Consider the following 19,033-nt stretch of genomic DNA (forward strand, 5'->3'; position numbering starts at 1 on the left):
TCCAAATGCAGCAAGACCTGGACAATATCCAGGCTTGGGCTGACAAGTGGCAACTAACATATGTGCCAGGCAACGACCATCTCCAACAAGAGAGAATCTAACCATCACCTCTTGACATTCAATGGCGTTACCGTCGCTGAATCCCCCACTATCAACACCCTGGGGGTTAACATTGACCAGAAACTGAACTGGACTAGCCATATAAATACTGTGGCTACAAGAGCAGGCCAGAGGCTGGGAATCCTGCAGCGAGCAACTCACCTCCTGACTCACCAAAGCCTGTCTACCATCTACAAGGCACAAGTCAGGAATGTGTCTGGATGAGTGCAACAACACTCAAGAAGCAAGTACCATCCAGGACAAAGCAGCCTGCTTGATTGGCACCCCATCTACAAATATTCACTCTCTCCTCCACCGACGCACAGTGGCAGCAGTGTGTATCATCTAAAAGATGCACTGCTGCAGCTCACCAAGCTGCCTTAGAAAGCACCTTCCAAACCCACAACCACTACCATCTAGAAGGAGCAGCAGACACATGGGAACACCCCTACCTGGAAACTCCCTCCAAGTCACTCACCAGCCTGACTTGTAACTATATTGAGTTCCTCCAATGTCACTGGGTCAAAATCTTGGAACTCTGTCCCTAACAGCACTGTGGGTGCACCTACACCACATGGACTGCAGTGGTTCAAGAAGGCAGCTCACCACCACCTTCTCAAGGGCAATTAGGAATGGGCAATAAATGCTGGCCTAGCCAGCGAAGCCCACATCCCATGACTGAATTTTAAGAACCTGAATGCATTGTGATTATTTACATATGGATCCTCCTATCGCGAGGTTTAGCCATCCTCCCAGTCAGTGATAGTCCCCCTTTGTAAGATTCACATTCATGTGATGTCAACCTCAGTGAAGATAGTTTCCGGACTCTTGTGTGATGTCAGGGAGATGTATCAAAATCTTTATTGGAAGCGTGTGCTAATTACGTTTATAACTCTTTTTGCTCACAACACACCATTGTGTGAGGGCAGCTCAGCAACCTTGAGGGATTAGCAGCAGTTGTGTCTCCTCAGTGGTAGTGCTAAAGGACAAGACTTGGATGGGAGAAGGAAACCCCCAACCATGTGCTCATCTCACAGGCTGCTGTAGTTTCTCATGAATGTGGCGACAACTGCATCAAGTTAGTTGATGCAGCGTTCTCTCTGTTGTGTTGACTTTCAGTTCCCAGAGCAAACACATACAGAGTGCATCACTGGCCTTCTTAGAGATCATGGCCTGGTGAGTCATGAAGCAGGAAGGTGTAAGCCTGAATGCTGACCTTGCTCTCGGTGTGACTGGTTGGACATACCTTTCAATGCTGTGGAATGGCATTAAGAGACAGGAGGAGTGTGGCCATCTCCTGTTGTGTTCACTTTACTCCTCCTGGAATCTGGTGGCAATTAAATTGGCACCGGCACATTTTCCGCATCGTGCTTCTTCGGTGACATTGTCCCGTGTAAGCTGACCCTCATCTCCCTCTTCAGGTTCTGACCCTCCTGCTCTTCATTGTCCGAGGAGCTGTCCCCCTCCTCCATTTCCCCCTCAGGCAAGGGATCATCCCTTTGAAGAGCCTGGCTGTGAAGGATGTAACACACAACGATGATGTGGGAGACCCTATCTGGAGTGTACTGCAGAGCCTAACCTGAGCGGTCTAAACATCGGAAGCACATCTTCAGAATGCCACTAGCCTGCTCAATTATGGACTGTGTGAAGCTATGAGCTGTGTTGTACTATTCCTCCGAGGCACTCTGTGGCCAATGCATGGGTTTCATGAACCATCGTTTGAATGGTTCCCCCTTATCCCCAAGCAGCCACCCCTTTAGACGCTCGGGCCCTTTGAATATGTGAGGCACCTGGGAGTGACTGAGGATGCATGAGTCATGGGAACTCCCAGGGTATCTGGCACACACGTGCATTATGTGCTTCCCATGATCGCACACCAGTTAAACGTTGATGGAATGAAACTCTTTACGGTCGATAAACATTAGGGGCTGCTACCATTGAGCCCTCAAAGCTACATGGGTGCAGGCGATTGCACCCTGCACTCTAGGGAAGCTCGAGATAGCAGCAAACCCATTGAATCTGGCAGCCTGGCTATCTTCATCAAGTGTAAACCTCATGTATTGATGATCCTTGCTGTAGAGGGTACCTGTGCCCTCCTTGATGTATCTATGTGTGCTGGATTGTGAGATGCCGTGTAGGTCCCTGTGAATCCCTGGAACAATCCGCAGGCAATGAAATTGAGCACGGTGGTCACCTTCAAAGCCACTGGCAGGGGATAGCCTCCCACTCCACGGGGCGTTAGTTCCTCATGAAGAATGTGGCAGGTGTGATGCACCAGAGCTCGTAACAAGTGCAGACATGCACAGCTTTATCTCTCACTCAGCTGCAGATAGGAGAGTCTTCTTCGGTAGAGCCTCGGTCTAGTGAGTCACCTCCATGGTCTGGGTCTCTCCTCCTGATCCTCATGTTGTTGCTGGGACTTCCCTGGACCCTGGACCTCAGGCAGGGATTTCCCCTGAAGCTGCACTTGATGGTGAAACTCCCTTCTTTTCCTCCTGCATTCTTTTGGAACCCTCAGGAAGGCAGCATTGAGCCCAGCTTCTTTTCTTTTGTCCTTCTCTCTGTGAAATGATAGATTCAAGACATTAATGAATGACGGGGAAAATCAGTGAAGCTCACAGGCTTGAGCCAAAAGCCACTGTAATGGTCTCGAGTGGCTTCTGTCCTACTGACCTTGTCGCTAATGCTTTGTATCTGAGGCACAAACAGAGACATTGAGGTCACCAAGATGTTTTCCCTGAGACTTTACATCTCAATCCAATAGAGGTTGGAGAAGGTTTGAATGACATGGACAATTTTACCTACCTTAGTGCTCCAACCTCAGATCTGGCATATTGATAAATAATAACTTGCTCATGGTTACTGACTAGATGCCCTTTGGCCTGTTTTGCATGTCAATTGTGGAAAGTACATGAAAGCCTTTCATTGATGGGATGCCATATATGGAGCAGCTGTTGTGTGGAGCCAGTGAATCCTGCATTTCCCTGTTACTGCAAAAGGTGTGGGTTCCAATGGCAACCTTATCAAGGAAGTCTTCCTACTTTCTCTGAGCTCTGACTCAGTTTCAACCTTCTCGCTCCCACAGGTTTGAGGGGGCCCCCAGAAAGGGCCCCTTAGTCCAGCAGTGCTCTCCTCCCACAGTTACCTCTGACCCCTCCGCTGCAGATTCAGTTCTGGTTTCGATTTCAAACTGTGCCTTTATGTCGTGTGTACAAGCTGCTGGTTCTTCACTATTATTTCAAGACCAGTTTCGACATTGCCCCTGTCAGTGTTCAGGTGCCTCCAGTCTACCTGGAACCTCACGGTGAGCAGGTAGAGCTCCCTCCGGTTATTCTCCAGCCTCCCCCGGTAACACTGGATCCCATTGATGTTGTGCTCAACATTCCAACCCTGCCCCCGAACCCATCACTGTTCACATGCCCATGCCCCATGTGACCCACTTCCCCACCCCCCCATCTAGAGGCTGTGTGCACGGTCACCTTCAGAGTCCCAAAAGAGCTTCAAATAATGGCCCCCCACACACACCTTGCCCCCACTACACTTTCCCCATCTACAGGCTGCACATGCCTATCCTAACCACGACCATCCCATCTGCAGACCAGTGCAGAGCCAGACAAGCCCATGGCCACCGACTGTGAAAACGCCCAGCACACCAAGCTGTGCCTTATCCCAATTGAGAGTACAGCCCTTGCCTCTCCCTGGAACGGGAGTACAGTGTGCATACCGTGCCTAGCCCTATAACCTGGCCCACTGCATCCCAGGGCTGCCTTTATTCTCTCACTCCGGACTGTGAGTCCCAGGACTGTCTCTACTCTCTCACACCGGACTGTGAGTCCCAGGACTGTCTCTACTCTCTCACTCTGGACTACGAGCTTCAGGACTGTCTCTACTCTCTCACACCGGACTGTGAGTCCCAGGACTGTCTCTACTCTCTCACTCTGGACTGAGAGTCCCAGGACTTTCTCTACTCTCTCACTCCGGACTGTGAGTCCCAGGACTGTCTCTACTCTCTCGCTCCGGACTGTGAGTCCCAGGTCTGTCTCTACTCTCTCACTCTGGACTGTGAGTCCCAGGTCTGTCTCTACTCTCTCACTCCGGACTGTGAGTCCCAGGTCTGTCTCTACTCTCTCACTCTGGACTATGAGCTTCAGGACTGTCTCTACTCTCTCACTCCGGACTGTGAGTCCCAGGTCTGTCTCTACTCTCTCACTCCGGACTGTGAGTCCCAGGACTGTCTCTACTCTCTCAGTCTGGACTATGAGCTTCAGAACTGTCTCTACTCTCTCACTCCGGACTGAGAGTCCCAGGTCTGTCTCTACTCTCTCACTCCGGACTGAGTCCCAGGACTGTCTCTACTCTCTCACTCCGGACTGTGAGTCCCAGGTCTGTCTCTACTCTCTCACTCCGGACTGTGAGTCCCAGGTCTGTCTCTACTCTCTCACTCCGGACTGTGAGTCCCAGGACTGTCTCTACTCTCTCACACCGGACTGTGAGGCTCAGGTCTGTCTCTACTCTCTCACTCTGGACTGTGAGTCCCAGGTCTGTCTCTACTCTCTCACTCCGGACTGTGAGGCTCAGGTCTGTCTCTACTCTCTCACACCGGACTGTGAGTCCCAGGACTGTCTCTACTCTCTCACTCCGGACTGTGAGTCCCAGGTCTGTCTCTACTCTCTCACACCGGACTGTGAGCTTCAGGACTGTCTCTACTCTCTCACTCTGGACTGTGAGTCCCAGGACTGTCTCTACTCTCTCACTCCGGACTGTGAGTCCCAGGACTGTCTCTACACTCGCACTCTGGACTGTGAGTCCCAGGTCTGTCTCTACTCTCTCACCCTGGACTGTGAGTCCCAGGACTGTCTCTTCTCTCTCACTCCGGACTGTGAGTCCCAGGACTGTCTCTACTCTTACTGAGACCTGTTGGCCCCTGACTGACGCCTGTGACTGTCAATGAGTTCCCCATTGCCCCCATGACTGATCACTACACTGTCTCCCTTCCCACCCCCCCAACACTTCATGAGTCTCTGTGAGACCCATTCCTCTTGTGCTTAACCCACCCTCCCCTTTCCTATTCTGGAGTCTGCGTGTATCCTCTCCCATTCATACATGTGGTGTCCCATCCATCCCCCTTGTATGCCTGCGTTTCAGTTTTTATTGTCAGGCTGCAGCTTCCTATCCCTCAGTCCCCCATCTGCCTGCCATCATTCCCCCTCCCCCCCACCCTGCCCCTTTGCCCCCCCCATATCCATTAACTTCCCTTTGCAACGCCTTCCTGCCCCTTTGCCCCCTTGTGTGTCTGTCATCCTTTCCAGCACACCCACCCCCTGCCTCACCCCCAGGTAGCAATGCTGGGCTCTGTTTGAGGTTACAGCCCTGCCTGAGTGCTGCTGCACAGTGGCGTCTTCCAGGACCGCAGAGGCACTTACTGGGAGCAGACCAACCCTACACCCCCAGCACCGTGGCAATCCACTGGCATCGCAATGGGACCAGCGCAGCGCTGTCGCAGGTAAGATCCGAATGTTACACTCACCTCGAAGTCATGTGTGAAGTGAGGTCTCACCGCTGCATGCTGCTCTTTACCAAACGTGAATCAGAACCGGTGTGAATTCTCGCAGGCGTGACACAAGATTGGAAGGTGCCACTTAATTCCGGTGATAAGCACATTTAATGAGCATTGATGAGATGGTAATGAATGCAAATGGCAGTCACTAGTCAGCAGGATACCTGACCTGCCATTAAGCTGCCATTACTGAGTTGTTGGGAGAATTGCAAACTGTTTTCACGCCAGCGGGAATCCGGAGTTTTTGCCTCTCCCCAGATTCTCCGCTCCCGCCCGACACGAACCCTGCCGAGGGCAGGATGGGAAAATTCCACCCATAGACTCTTAAACAAACTCTTTGAGTAATGAAGACATTGATAAAATCAAATGTTTGAGTCAAAGATGAAAAATAATTCTACCTTTTTGAAAATATCTTTTTTCCAAGTGAAATTCAAAGGTTAACTTCACCAAGACTCAGTGTCCTGTTCCAGGAGACAATCTGCCCAGAACCTTTAATTCAAACCAATTGTTTAGCTTCTTCTGTCGATCATTTCCCCCACAAAACCCATGTCATTTCTCATTCAACTCTCCTCCACTTCTCAACCTTGCTGTTCTGCACTGAGCCCTTAGGCCAGTACCTAAGGAACAACTTCCACCATCTCAGGCTTCAGAACCCCAGAGCCACCACTGGAAGTGAGCATTAAATTTAGAATTGGGTGTCCTAAGGCCACAGGTAATTAGGTTAAGGAATCGATCAGCACATTGTCCAGCTTTATGGATCAAACAGGTCATTCATCCAGAGGAATGAAGATAGCTGCCTATTATTGACCTAGGGGAATCAGGGTGACTGCCTGTTTCTGACCCAGGGGACTAAGGGCAAGTGCCTGTTCCTGACCCATGGAACTCAGGTGACTGCCTGTTCCTGACCCAGGGGATTCAGGTGACTGCCTGTTCCTGACCCAGGGGATTCAGGGTGACTGCCTGTTCCTGACCCAGGGGATTCAGGGTGACTGCCTGTTCCTGACCCAGGGGATTCAGGTGACTGCCTGTTCCTGACCCAGGGGATTCAGGGTGACTGCCTGTTCCTGACCCAGGGGAATCAGGGTGAATGCCTGTTCCTGACCCAGGGGAATCAGGGTGAATGCCTGTTCCTGACCCAGGGGACTGAGGGCAAGTGCCTGTTCCTGACCCATGGAACTCAGGTGACTGCCTGTTCCTGACCCAGGCGACTGAGGGTGACTGCCTGTTCCTGACCCAGGCGACTGAGGGTGACTGCCTGTTCCTGACCGAGGGGACTCAGGGTGACTGCCTGTTCCTGACCCAGGCGACTGAGGGTGACTGCCTGTTCCTGACCCAGGGGATTCAGGGTTACTGCCTGTTCCTGACCCAGGGGACTCACGGTGAGTGCTTGTTGGTGACTAGCCTGTGATCAATGGCCTGAGACTGTTTATTGCGCAAACCAGATTCCTATGAATCCTGATTATTATATCCTGGTTATTTTATCTGACAGTCTATTCTGTGGCTTCCTCCTCTGACGGAAGATTCATATTTTAAACAGAGAGATGGCCTTTTACCAGACTGGAAATAGCACCAAGGTAGAGTAGGCCAACAAAGCCTGCCATTTTCCTGAGGTGCATGCAGGTGCACAGCAGCTGACAACCTGTTGAGAAAGTGTGTCATCGGAGCCTGTGTCCAGCCAGTTTTCATGTTTCTCTTTGTTCTTTTCGAGTTTGCTTTCCTTCTGTGGATTGTTATTATTCCTTGAATCACTGGTTTGAAATATCTTAAAACTCCAATGTGATAGATCATATTCCTAACAGGATGGAGTGGTTAAGGGATGCCGTGTGACACTGTCAGAAGCAGACACTCGTCCCTTTGTTTAGCACAGAACAATAACAGTTAACTCCTGTGTACTCAATCCCCACACTAAACCTCCCACTTAAAGCTACAACATCCCACATTCATGCATTGAACTTGTAAATGTACAGCGTCTATTGGAAGTGTAATATACAGCATGGCAACGGGTCAGGGGCTACAAGAGGAGTGAAAAATTTCAGAATACACCAAGGCACTTCATAGCCAATGAAGCACGTGTGAAGTGTAGTCACTGTTTTAATGTAGGAAACATGGCAGCCAATTTGCGCACAGCAAGATCTCAAAAGCAACAAGGTGATAATGGCTGGATAATCTGTTTTAGTGATGTTGGTTGAGACATCGATCATGGCACATAAGTCAACCTTTAAGCCTCAAAAAATGCTTCCAAAAACAGGTTGATTTATACGCTGAGTATAAAATGTGAACCACCAGTGTTGGTGCAGGAGGACCCATTCTGTTCATCGGTTGCCATGTGGTCTGCTCATGTAGGTGTGTCTTAAATTCCTGCACATGTTCTTGGCAACAAGGCCCATGTCACCAGCTTGACCCCATGAAATGGCTTATACGGCAAGTATAACCCTAAACACGTATTTCTGAGCTGAAAAATTGAGGCCGACTCTTAATGCGAGTATAGCCTTAAACATGCATTTTGGTGCAGAAGAAAGTGGAGTTCTCTTTTATGTTGGATTGATTTATACGCCATGATCTACAGTAAATATTGACCCAATGCATCAGGGAGAACTCCCCTGCTCTTCTTAAAATAATGCTATTGGGTCTTTTACATGAGAGCAGAAGGAGACTCAGTGCCAAACATGAAAACATTCTCAAATGCTAACATCTCATCAGTAACTGCACTAAGACGGCAGACATTTGAGTGGTCAGTGGATAAGATGTGACTGTGGTAATCCACCAGCTTCTCACGTTGAACCAGACTTGACCCTCACGTGTGGTTTCAATGACCCACACCAACCAGATGACCAATCAGAAAGGTGGTGACTGCCCTCACTGCCCTCTGAGATTCAGCTGCAGGTTCAAGAGGTGAAAGCACAGTGTATTGGAATAAGGTTTCTCAGTCTCTCACTCTCACTGTTACTCTTCTCTCACTCTCGCTCACACTTTATCACTCTCACTTCCTCTCACTCTCTCTTGCTCATTCTCTCTTTCACTCTCACTCTATAATATGAGATTCAGGCACAGTGAATTTTATTCCATAAACCATAAGACCATAAGATGTAGGAGCAGAAGTTGGCCATACGGTCCATCGAGTCTGCTCCGCTATTCAATGAGATCATGGCTGATCTGATAATCTTCAACTCCACTTTCCTGCCTTGTCCCCATAACTCTTGAATCCCTTACTGATTAAAAATCTGTCTATCTCAGCCTTGAATATACTTAACGGTCCAGCCTCTAAAGACCCTCTGCGGTAAAGAATTCCACAGATTGACTACCCTCTGAGAGAAGAAATTCCTCCTCATCTCTGTTTTAAATGGGCGCCCCCTTGCTCTGAGATTATGCTTTTTGGTCCTAGACTCTCCCACAACCTCTCAGCATCAACCGGTCAAGCCTCCTAAGAATCTTATATGTTTCAATAAGGTCACCTCTCATTCTTCTAAACTCCAATGAGTACAGGCCCAACCTACTCAACCTCTCCTCATAAGAAAATCCCTCCATACCCAGGATCAACCCAGTGAACCTTCTCTGGACTGCCTGCAATGCCAGTATATCTTTCCTTAGATAAGGGGACCAAAACTGTTCACAGTGTTGTAGGTGTGGTCTAACTAGTGCCCTGTATAGTTTTAGCAAGACTTCCCTATTTTTATACTCCATTCCCTTTGGAATTCCTACCAAACAACCACTTTGAACACTGTAAAGTCACAACAACAGTTTCTCCAGTGTCAAAGAATAAATTGCATGTTTGTCCCATTCCTAACCCTCATTATAGGGTAAATTAATGACCTCATCTGTCAGCAGTGAAACCTGCCATAGTCCTCTGCTCCTGGACAGGGTGGCAAGAAATGAAGATAAAATGTTTATTTCTTCAGAGATCTTTGCTGATGAGAATTATTGAGCAGAATGGCTTCACATTGCTTGCCACATTCTGAAATTGAGAAAATTAGTTAATAGTGAAGATAGAAAGGGTAGGGTAAGAAATGGGGGCAAAGTGCAGGAAGTATGGAAAGAGTGAGGAAGGGAATGTGGGCCTGAGAGTGCATTGAGGTTCTGAATGAGGGTTGTGCACTGAGGGTGTGGAGTTGGGAAGAGGTTGCATTAATTCCTGGATGATATGGGAATTGTTAAACTAGTGAAGGCTCAGTGGGTCAGATACTGGCTGTGGGATATGGTGAGTGGGGGTGGTTGCCTCATTTGAATCTCAGTCCAATGATGATCCAGATGGGAAGCAGGAAAATGATTCAAATTAGTTCAGGTTCAGAAATCACTTTAATCTTGGGGTACGAGTGGAAGGACATGGTAGGCTGTAACTAGCGGAATACCACAATGATCAGAACTCAGGCCTCAGCTATTTACAATCTATATTAATGACTTAGATGAGGGGACTGAGTGTAACATATCCAAGTTTGCTGATGATACAAAGTTAGGTGAGAACGTAAATGATGTGGACCAATAAGATGCTGCTGAGGGATTTGGACAGGTTGGCTTGGTGGGCAAGAACATAGCAGATGGAGCATGATGTAGCAATGTTTGAAGTTATCCACTTTGGGAGGAAAAATAAAGAAGCAAAATATTTTTGAATACTGGGAGACTGATAAATAAGTCACCAAGACTGCATGAATATATTGAAGGATACTGGGGTTGGTAAAGATGGAAATTGCAGAGGTTACAGCCTTAATCTTCCAATCCTCCTTAGATAAAGGGCTGGTGTCAGAGGACTGGGGAATTGCAAATGTTACACCATTGATCAAGAAAGTGTGTAAGGATAAAGCCGGAAACTATAGGACAGTCAGTTTCACCTTAATATTGTGAATGAGTTCAGAAACAATAATTTGGAACAAAAGTAAAAGTCACTTGGACAAATATGCATTAGTTAAAGGAAGTCAGCATGAATTTGTTAAGGGAAAATTGTGTTTAACTAATTTGCTTGAGCTTTTTGATGAGGTAATAGAAAGGGTTGATAAGGGTTGTTACGACCTCGAAGAGTACAATGCTTCTAGTGCAATGTCTTTATTAGAACTGAATGTAACATGGCTGCCCCCAAGCTGAGCCTCAATGCAGAGGTCACATGACTACTGAGAGCCAGGTAGGACCTTTAGTACATGATTGTATTTTAATCCCAAACATTCCTCTTCATAACGAACAAAAGGCAAATTTGTGTGTACTATAATGTGTAACTGTGAGTTACCCAAGTTACCCACTGTCCAACAATTGTTTTTATGTATTAACAAACTGTGCATTATTCTCGTCAGTCTCTGCACATGCATTGCATACATAGTCGTCAAATCATGCAGGTCTCTCAATGGTACACGTGTGTTGTCATTGCCTGTTCAGCTGGGTGATATTCCCTCTCTAGGGAGTGTCATTCCCATGGCTCTTGTTGTTGCCTTGGTACTTGTTGTTGTTCCATTTACATTGTTGGGGATGGTTAGACCCCTGGGAGTGATTTTTTAAATTCATTCACAAGATTTAGGCTTCGCTGGCTGGGCCAGCATTTATTGTCCATCCCTAGTTGCCCTTGAGAAGGCGATGGTGAGCTGCCTTCTTAAACTGCTGCAGTCCATGTGGTGTAGGTACACCCACAGTGCTGTTAGGAAGGGAGTTCCAGGATTTTCACCCAGCGACAGTGAAGGAACGGCGATATATTTCCAAGTCAGGATGGCGAGTGACTTGGAGGGGAACTTCTAGGTGGTGATGTTCCCATCTATCCGCTGCCCTTGTGCTTCTAGATGGTAGTGGTCGTGGGTTTGTAAGGTGCTGTCAAAGTGATGGTACTGTATTTCTACTATATTCTGTACTCTGTGCAGCTGGTGAGACTTCCTGATCGGCCACCTGCAGTGAAGGAACAGCTTCTCTGGTTGTTCATATATGCCTCTGGTTGTGTATCCACCATGTACGATCAAGGTGACAACTGCCCTATGCACGACCTAAGTTTTGATGTGTGTTGATTCCTGTTGGGGGCATTGAAAGTTTGTACTCTAACTGGCTCTCCAATGTTCAACTCTGGCATTGGTTTGGCAGTTTTCTCAAAATGAAATTTGGCTTTCTGTTTTTCTACCTTGATTTTTTTCATTCACGTCTGTTACCACTCCTGGCTTCAGTAGCGTTTTCCCTTTTGGAAGAGTTATTTGGGTGCAGCAGTGACATTAGTCTTTGGACTGGACCACTTTCCATACCTTCAGTCGGTGTGTTTCTCCACTTGAGAATTGCCTTGTATACATCTCTGCTCGATTTCTTGATGATCCCTTTGGTGATTTTCACCGCTGCCTCAGCCTTTCCATTCAACTGGGGATAGTGTGGAGATGATGTGTAGTGTTGAATTTCCCAATCCTTTGTGAAGCGGCTGAAGTCTTCACTCGTGAACTGAGGGCCATTGTCACTCATCACAATGTCTGGAATGCCGTAATGACTGAAGTGTGCTTTCAGGCATTCGACAATCTCACCAGTAGTCATTGAAGTCAGCTGGTGTAACTCCCAGTAGTCAGAATAATAGTCTTCAGTGATAAGATGATGAGTTCCTGCTTGAGTGAAGAGGTCTACTCCCAGATCCATCCATGGTCTGCCTGTGATATCAGGCGTCATCAACAGCTCTCTAGCTTGTTTAGCTTGGTACTCGCTACAAGCACCACACTGGCTGATGTGGTATTTAATTTCATTGCTCATTTTTGGCCAGCAGAGTACTCAGACTCGATTTAATTCCTCGATGGCTTGCATGGATGAACGTCAGCATCTCTCCTCTCCTCTCCTTAGGGATAATGACTCTATTTCTTTTGTACAAGATGCCACCTTGGGCTGTCAATTCATCTCTGTATGCCTGATATGTTCTTGAGGCTACAGGTGTGTCCTTTATGCTCTCATTGCTTCTTCTTGCAGCGCTTGGAGAGTTGCATCCTATTGGGTAATTCACTTGATTTGAGCAAGGCGCTTATCTGTCAGATTCAATGTCTCTGCTGGGCTGATGAGTTCCAGAACATGTCGAGCTGCTGCCTCACGTTGAACCTGGAAGATTTCACATTCTGTTTCAGCGTCCTCAACTTTCTTCATAGAGCGTGTTGATCTCAGCGATGTCCATCTGTTTCACTTGCTTGTATGTCACATCCAGTTGATATCTTGTGCAAACAATGTAACATTCTTTGCAGACGCTTTGGAGCAGATAGTAGTGCTTTGAGGAAAATGCTTTGAAGTAGTTTGTGGTTAGACTGCACTGTTACTTTGTCTCCCCAAAGCAGCTATTGATGAAAATGTTCACAAGCAAAAACAATAGCCAGGCACTCTTTCTCGATCTGAGTGTAATGTCGTTCAGTTTGCGTTAATGCCCTAGATGTGAATGCGACTGGTTATCTTGCTGCATTAGAGTTGCTCCAAGACCTGTCTTGCTGGCATCACACGGCAAAGTGACTTCAACATTAATGTCATAGTACTTCAGCCCTGGCATTGTCGTCACTAGTTGTTTGATTTTAGTGAACGTTGTTTCTTGTTCTGTGCCCCAATACCACTGCCCATCCTTGGCAGTGAGCTGGCGTAATGGTTCACACTCTCACAACAAATTAGGCAAGAATTTTGCTAAATAGTTCATGAGTCCAACAAATCACGGCTTTCACATCTGTCGGTCGCTGTATCGCTGCTACAGCTCTTAACCTTGTCAGGATCCGGGTGGAGACTTTTTGCTGTCAGTACATGACCTATGTACTTGACTCCAGGCATCTTCAGTTGCAATTTTTTCTTGTTCAGCTTCAGGTTCATCTGGCGAGCTCTCTCTAGCAATCATATTAAATTCTTATCATGGTCAGCTATGACTCCTTCCATTGTGTCTCCACATCCACAGACTAGTGGATCATCCTCTATGGCTTCCATTGGGGGAAGATCACTGACTATCTCACACTGTCTGCGTTGATAATCTTCCAGAGCCTTGGAAATGCCAAACATCACACGCAACCATCTGTATCTCCCGAACGGTGTCCAGAATATGGTTAGAAAACTGCTGCTTTCATCCAGCTTCATTTGCCAATAACCATCATTCGAACTAGGGTGGTGATGATCTTTGCCTTGGCAAAGGTGGCAAAATTCCTTCGCTGGTTGGCATGGGGGGGTTGGATCTCTTCAATGCTTTATTTAGATTCTTTTGGTCGATGCATCTTTCCTGGTTGTTTCACTGTTACCATGCTGCTAATCCAGTCTGTAGGAGTTGTCACTTTCGTGGTTACTCCCTTCTTTCCCAGCTCTTCCATTTTGTTTTCAGGCTTGAATTGAGGGCAGCTGGAACTCTTCTTGGCAGATGCTGAATTGGTCTTACACTCTCATCCACTTCAAGATGATATTCTCCAAGTAGACATCCAAACCCCGTAAACAAACCTTTGTACTCCTCTAGGATCTGTTCAGCGGTTAAAGGTTTAGTGAGCAGCAACATGGTGTAAATCTCTTTGGCGCGTTTAGGGTTACCAGTCCGAGCTTTAGACTTGCTCTGGCTGAGATGAGTGATTTTCACTTACCGTCTATGATCTGGAACTCTAGATCTTTATTCTTGCCATTGCACTGGGCTCTCAGATGAATTTGTCTTCTCGATCTGAGTATTGTGCCATCATATAGCCTCAACCTCACTTTCGAGGGCTTCATCTCTGGGTCACCATGTTGAGCAGCTTTGCACAGGTCTGTGAAGGTCATGATGTTGCTCCAGTGTCTATCTGACACTTCATGTTCACTTGATGTTCTCCTTCTGCGATTGTCATTCGAACAGTCACAAACCATTTATCACATATAGACTTGACGAGCCAACCTATTTTATGGCATATAGTGATTCATCAGAATCTTTGGCTGATACCTCAGCATTGGCCATCTTTTTTTGTTTATTCATTTGCGGGATGTTGGCTGCGCTGGCTGGGCCAGTGTTTATTGCCCATCTGTATAGGCTTGTTTTGCTTCTTTCTAGCCAAACACCTGTGCGCAAAATGATGCAGCTTCTTGAATTTAGAACACTGTCTCCCCACACTGGACACGGCTTCTTTTCCTTTATGTGGTGCCCTCCGCAGTATTTGCATTCTGCTCTTTGTCCGTGATCGTTCTGCTTTTTCAGCCTGGAATGTCCATCAGTATAATGCAACTCCTGGACTGTTCTGCCACACATATACTCCAGCTGACAATTTAAAACCTCCTATGCTTTTGCATGTCGATCACTTTCCTGAGAGTAAGTTTCTCCTCTCTCAGTAGACTTTCTCTCACTGCAGGATCTCTTATGCTTGAGACAATCCTATCTTTAATGAAGTCATCTTTTAGTTGCCCAAATTCATGGGATTTTGTGAGCTGTGTTATTGCAGCCGCATACTGATGAATAGACTCTTTTTCACCTTGAGCCCTAATGTTGAACACAGCGTTCGGAAGTTACATTCACTTGGGGTTCAAAGTGTGCCTTCAAGTTTTCAAGATTTCTGCCATCTGTTTTTGTTTTCTGTTCTTCAGAGAGATTTAGGGTGGAATACAATTTGTACCAGGTTCTCCCCAACAGTTTTTAAAGTGTTGCTATTCATATTTGCCACAGCTTGTTAATGAAATCTCATAGTTTTGCCATTGCAAGTGGAAAAACTGCAAGCTCTTCTGTACATCGCCTTTCATTTCAACAGGATCTGGGAGAGGAAAATTAACAGCCATTTTGACTAACCCAATGATTTACTTTCCTTTTCAATGGCTTTTTAGCAGCTTTCTGCAGCTCTGAGCATTTCTGTGTTCCTCTTTGAGTAGGCAGTGGCTTCACTCCAGCTCTTCAAAACACAATCTCAGCTCCACTTCTGACACCATGTTACAAGCTCAGAGAGTACACTCCTCGGACAACGTCTTTACTGGAACTGAATGTAACATGGCTGCGCCAAGCCTAGGCCTCATGGTAGAGGATGCATGACGACAGCAAACCAGCTAAGTACATTAGTACATGATTGCAATTCAATCCCAAACAAGGGCCATGCAGTTGGTGTGGTGTACATGGACTTCTGAAAGGCACTTGATAAAGTGCCACCTAACAGGTTTGTCAGCAAATAAAGCCCATGGAATAAAAGGGACAGCAGCAGCACTGTGACAGGGACCAGAGGAGTAGCCTTAAACTATATAGTGGGTGGAAGGGATCAGGTGAGGGGAGGTGTGGTAAATCAAAGTGAAACAAAACAGGCAGGTGCAGCAAGCAATGAGGAAGGCTAATGGTGTGTTAATGCAGCCTTTATTGCAAGAGGATGTGAGTACAGGAGTAGCAATTCACAGAATCAAAGAATGTTAATGGCACAAAAGGAGGCCATTTGGCCCATTGTGTCTGTACTGGCTCTCCAAATGAGCAATATGACCCAGTGCCGTTGCCCTGCCTTTTCCCCGTACCCTTACACAATGTTTCTATTCAAATAATTATCCAATGCCCTCTTGAATGCCTCAATTGAACCTGCCTTCACCACATTTCCAGGCCGTGCATTCTATACCCCAACCACTCGCTGTGTGAAAGAGTTTTTTCTCACATCACATTTGCTTCCTTTGCAAATCACTTTAAATCTGTGCCCTCTCATTCTTGATCCTTTTACGAGTGGGAACAGCTTCTCCCTATCTACTCTGTCCAGCCCCCTTATGATTTTGAACATCTCTATCAAATCTCATCTCAGCCACCGCCTCTCCAAGGAGAACAGTCCCAACCTCTCCAATCTATCCTCATAGCTGAAGTTTCTCATCCCTGGAACCATTCTTGTAAACCTCTTCTGCACTCTCTCCAACATGTTCACATCCTTCCTCTAATGCAGCGCCCAGAACTGTACACAATACTCCAGCTGAGGTCTAACGATTGTCTTATACAAATTCAGCATAACCTCCCCGCTCTTGTACTCTATGCCCCTATTAATAAAGCCCAGGATACTATATGCTTTATTACCTGCCCTCTCTACCTGTCCTGCCAACATCAATGATCTATGCACATATACACCCAGGTCTTTCTGCTCCTGCACCCCCTTCAAAATTTCACCCCTTATTTTATATTGTCTGTCCATGTTCTCTCTACCAAAGTGCATCACCTCACAATTCTCTGCATTGAACTTCATCTGCCACCTATCTGCCCACTCCACCAACTTGTCCAAGTCGTTTTGAAGTTCCACACTGTCCTCCTCGCAGTTCACAACACTCCGAAGCTTTGTATCATCTGCAAACTTCGAAATTGTCGCCTGCACATCAAGATCTAGATTATTAATATATATCAGGATAGAATAGATATTGTATAGAAACTTGGTTAGACTGCGCTGGAGTACTGTGTGCAGTTTTGGGTAATTAAGTTTTGGGTTTTAAGGTAATATCCTTACCTTAGGAAGGATATTATTGCAATAGAGGGAGTGAGAGTTGTGAACCTTTGGAATTCTCTACCCCAGAGGACTGTGGAAACTCAATCAATTAGTATGTTTAAAGCAGAAATTTACAGATTTCTAAATACAAATGAAATCAAGGGATATGGAGATAGTGTGGGGGAAAAAGGCACTGAAGTGGATGATCAACCAGATCATATTGAATGGTGGAGCAGGCTCGATGGGCTGAATGGCCTACCACTGCTCCTATGTTCCTAACAATGAGGTAATAGAGCAGGGTAGTGTTTTGGATAATGATAACCAGAGTGTGACAGGAAGGACAGAGAGTACAAACTTAAGAGTGCGCCAGCAGATAAAGCCAAAGATTGCAAAAATGGCAAAAAGACAGTTAAAGGATCTATATCTAATGCACGTGGTTTTTGTAACAAAATGGATGCATTGTTAGTACAGTTGAAATAAATATGTACGACCTGATAGCCATACGGAGACATGGTTGCAGGGTGACTAAGGCTGGGACCTGAATATTGAAGGATATTCAAAATTTTGAAAAGATAGAAAGCTATGAAAAGGTGGTGGGGTAGCTCTGTTACTCAAGGATGGCATTAGTGCAATAGTGAGCAGTGATCTTAGCTTAAAAAAGCAAGATGTAGAATTGGCTTTGGTGGAGATAAGAAATAGGAAAGGTCCCTTATCGGAGCAGTTTATAGCCCCCTAATAGTAACTGATGATTGCACAATGTTCAGTAACATTCACAACTCCTTAGATTCTGAAGCAGTCCGTGTCCATATGCAGCGAGACCTGGACAACATTCAGGCTTGTGCTGATCAGTGGGAAGTAACATGTGCACCTCACAAGCGCCAGGCAATGACCATCTCCAAAGAGAGAGAATCTAACTATCTCCTACTGACATTCAATGGCATTACCATCATTGAATCCCCCCACCTTAGCAACATCCTGGGGGATACCATTGACCAGAAACTGAACTGGACTAGCCATATAAATACTGTGGCTACAAGAGCAGGTCAGAGGCTAGGAATCCTGCAGTGAGTAACTCACCTCCTGACTCACCAAAGACTGTCCACCATCTACAAGGCACAAGTCAGAAATGTGATGGAATACTCTCCATTTGCCTGGATTACTGTAGTTCCAATCATTTCTTATGTTTGAACAACACTCAAGAAGATTAACATCATTCAAAACATTCGCCACCTTAAACATTCACTCCCTCCACCCCCGACGCATAATGGATGCTGTGTCTACCATCTACAAGATGCACTGCAGCAACTGACCAAGGCTCCTTAGACAGCACCTTCCAAACCCACTACCTCTATCACCTTGAAGGGCAAGGACAGCAGACCATGGGAAAACCTCCATCTATAAGCTCCCCTCCAAGTCACTCACCATCCTGACTTGGAAATATATCAGCTGATCCTTCACTGTCGCTGGGTCAAAATCCCAGAACCCCCTTCCTAACAGCACTGTGGGTGTACCTACACCACATGGACTGCAGCGGTTCAAGGAGGCAGCTCACCCCCACCTTCTCAAGAGCAGTTAGGAATTGGCAACAAATGCTGATTTAGCCAGCGAGGCCCACATTTGCATGAACAAATTTTTAAAAATGTTTTGGTCTCCTCACCTACTCTCACCTTGGAGGGAGTGCAGCAAAGGTTCACTAGATTGGTTCCTCGAATGAGAGAAATGTCCTGTGAGGAGAAAATTGAGTAGACTGAGCCCATATTCCTTACAATTTAGAAGAATGAGTGGAGACCTAATTTGAATATATACAATTCTGAAGGGACTTTATAGGGTAGGTGCTGTGAAAATGTTTCCCATGGCTGGGGAATCTACAAAACCAGGACACAGTCTCAGAATAAGGGTTTGCCATTTCGGACTGAGATGAGGAGAAATTCCTTCACTCATGGTGTTGAGAACCTTTGGAATTCTCTACCCAGGCAGTTAAGGATGCTCACTCGATGTGCATGTTCGAGGTTTTTGGGGATTAAGGGTATTACGGTGATAGTGTGGGAAGGTGTAGCAGAGA

Source organism: Cetorhinus maximus, chromosome 32 (genome assembly GCF_964194155.1).
Source record: "Cetorhinus maximus chromosome 32, sCetMax3.hap1.1, whole genome shotgun sequence".
Classification (NCBI taxonomy): domain Eukaryota; kingdom Metazoa; phylum Chordata; class Chondrichthyes; order Lamniformes; family Cetorhinidae; genus Cetorhinus; species Cetorhinus maximus.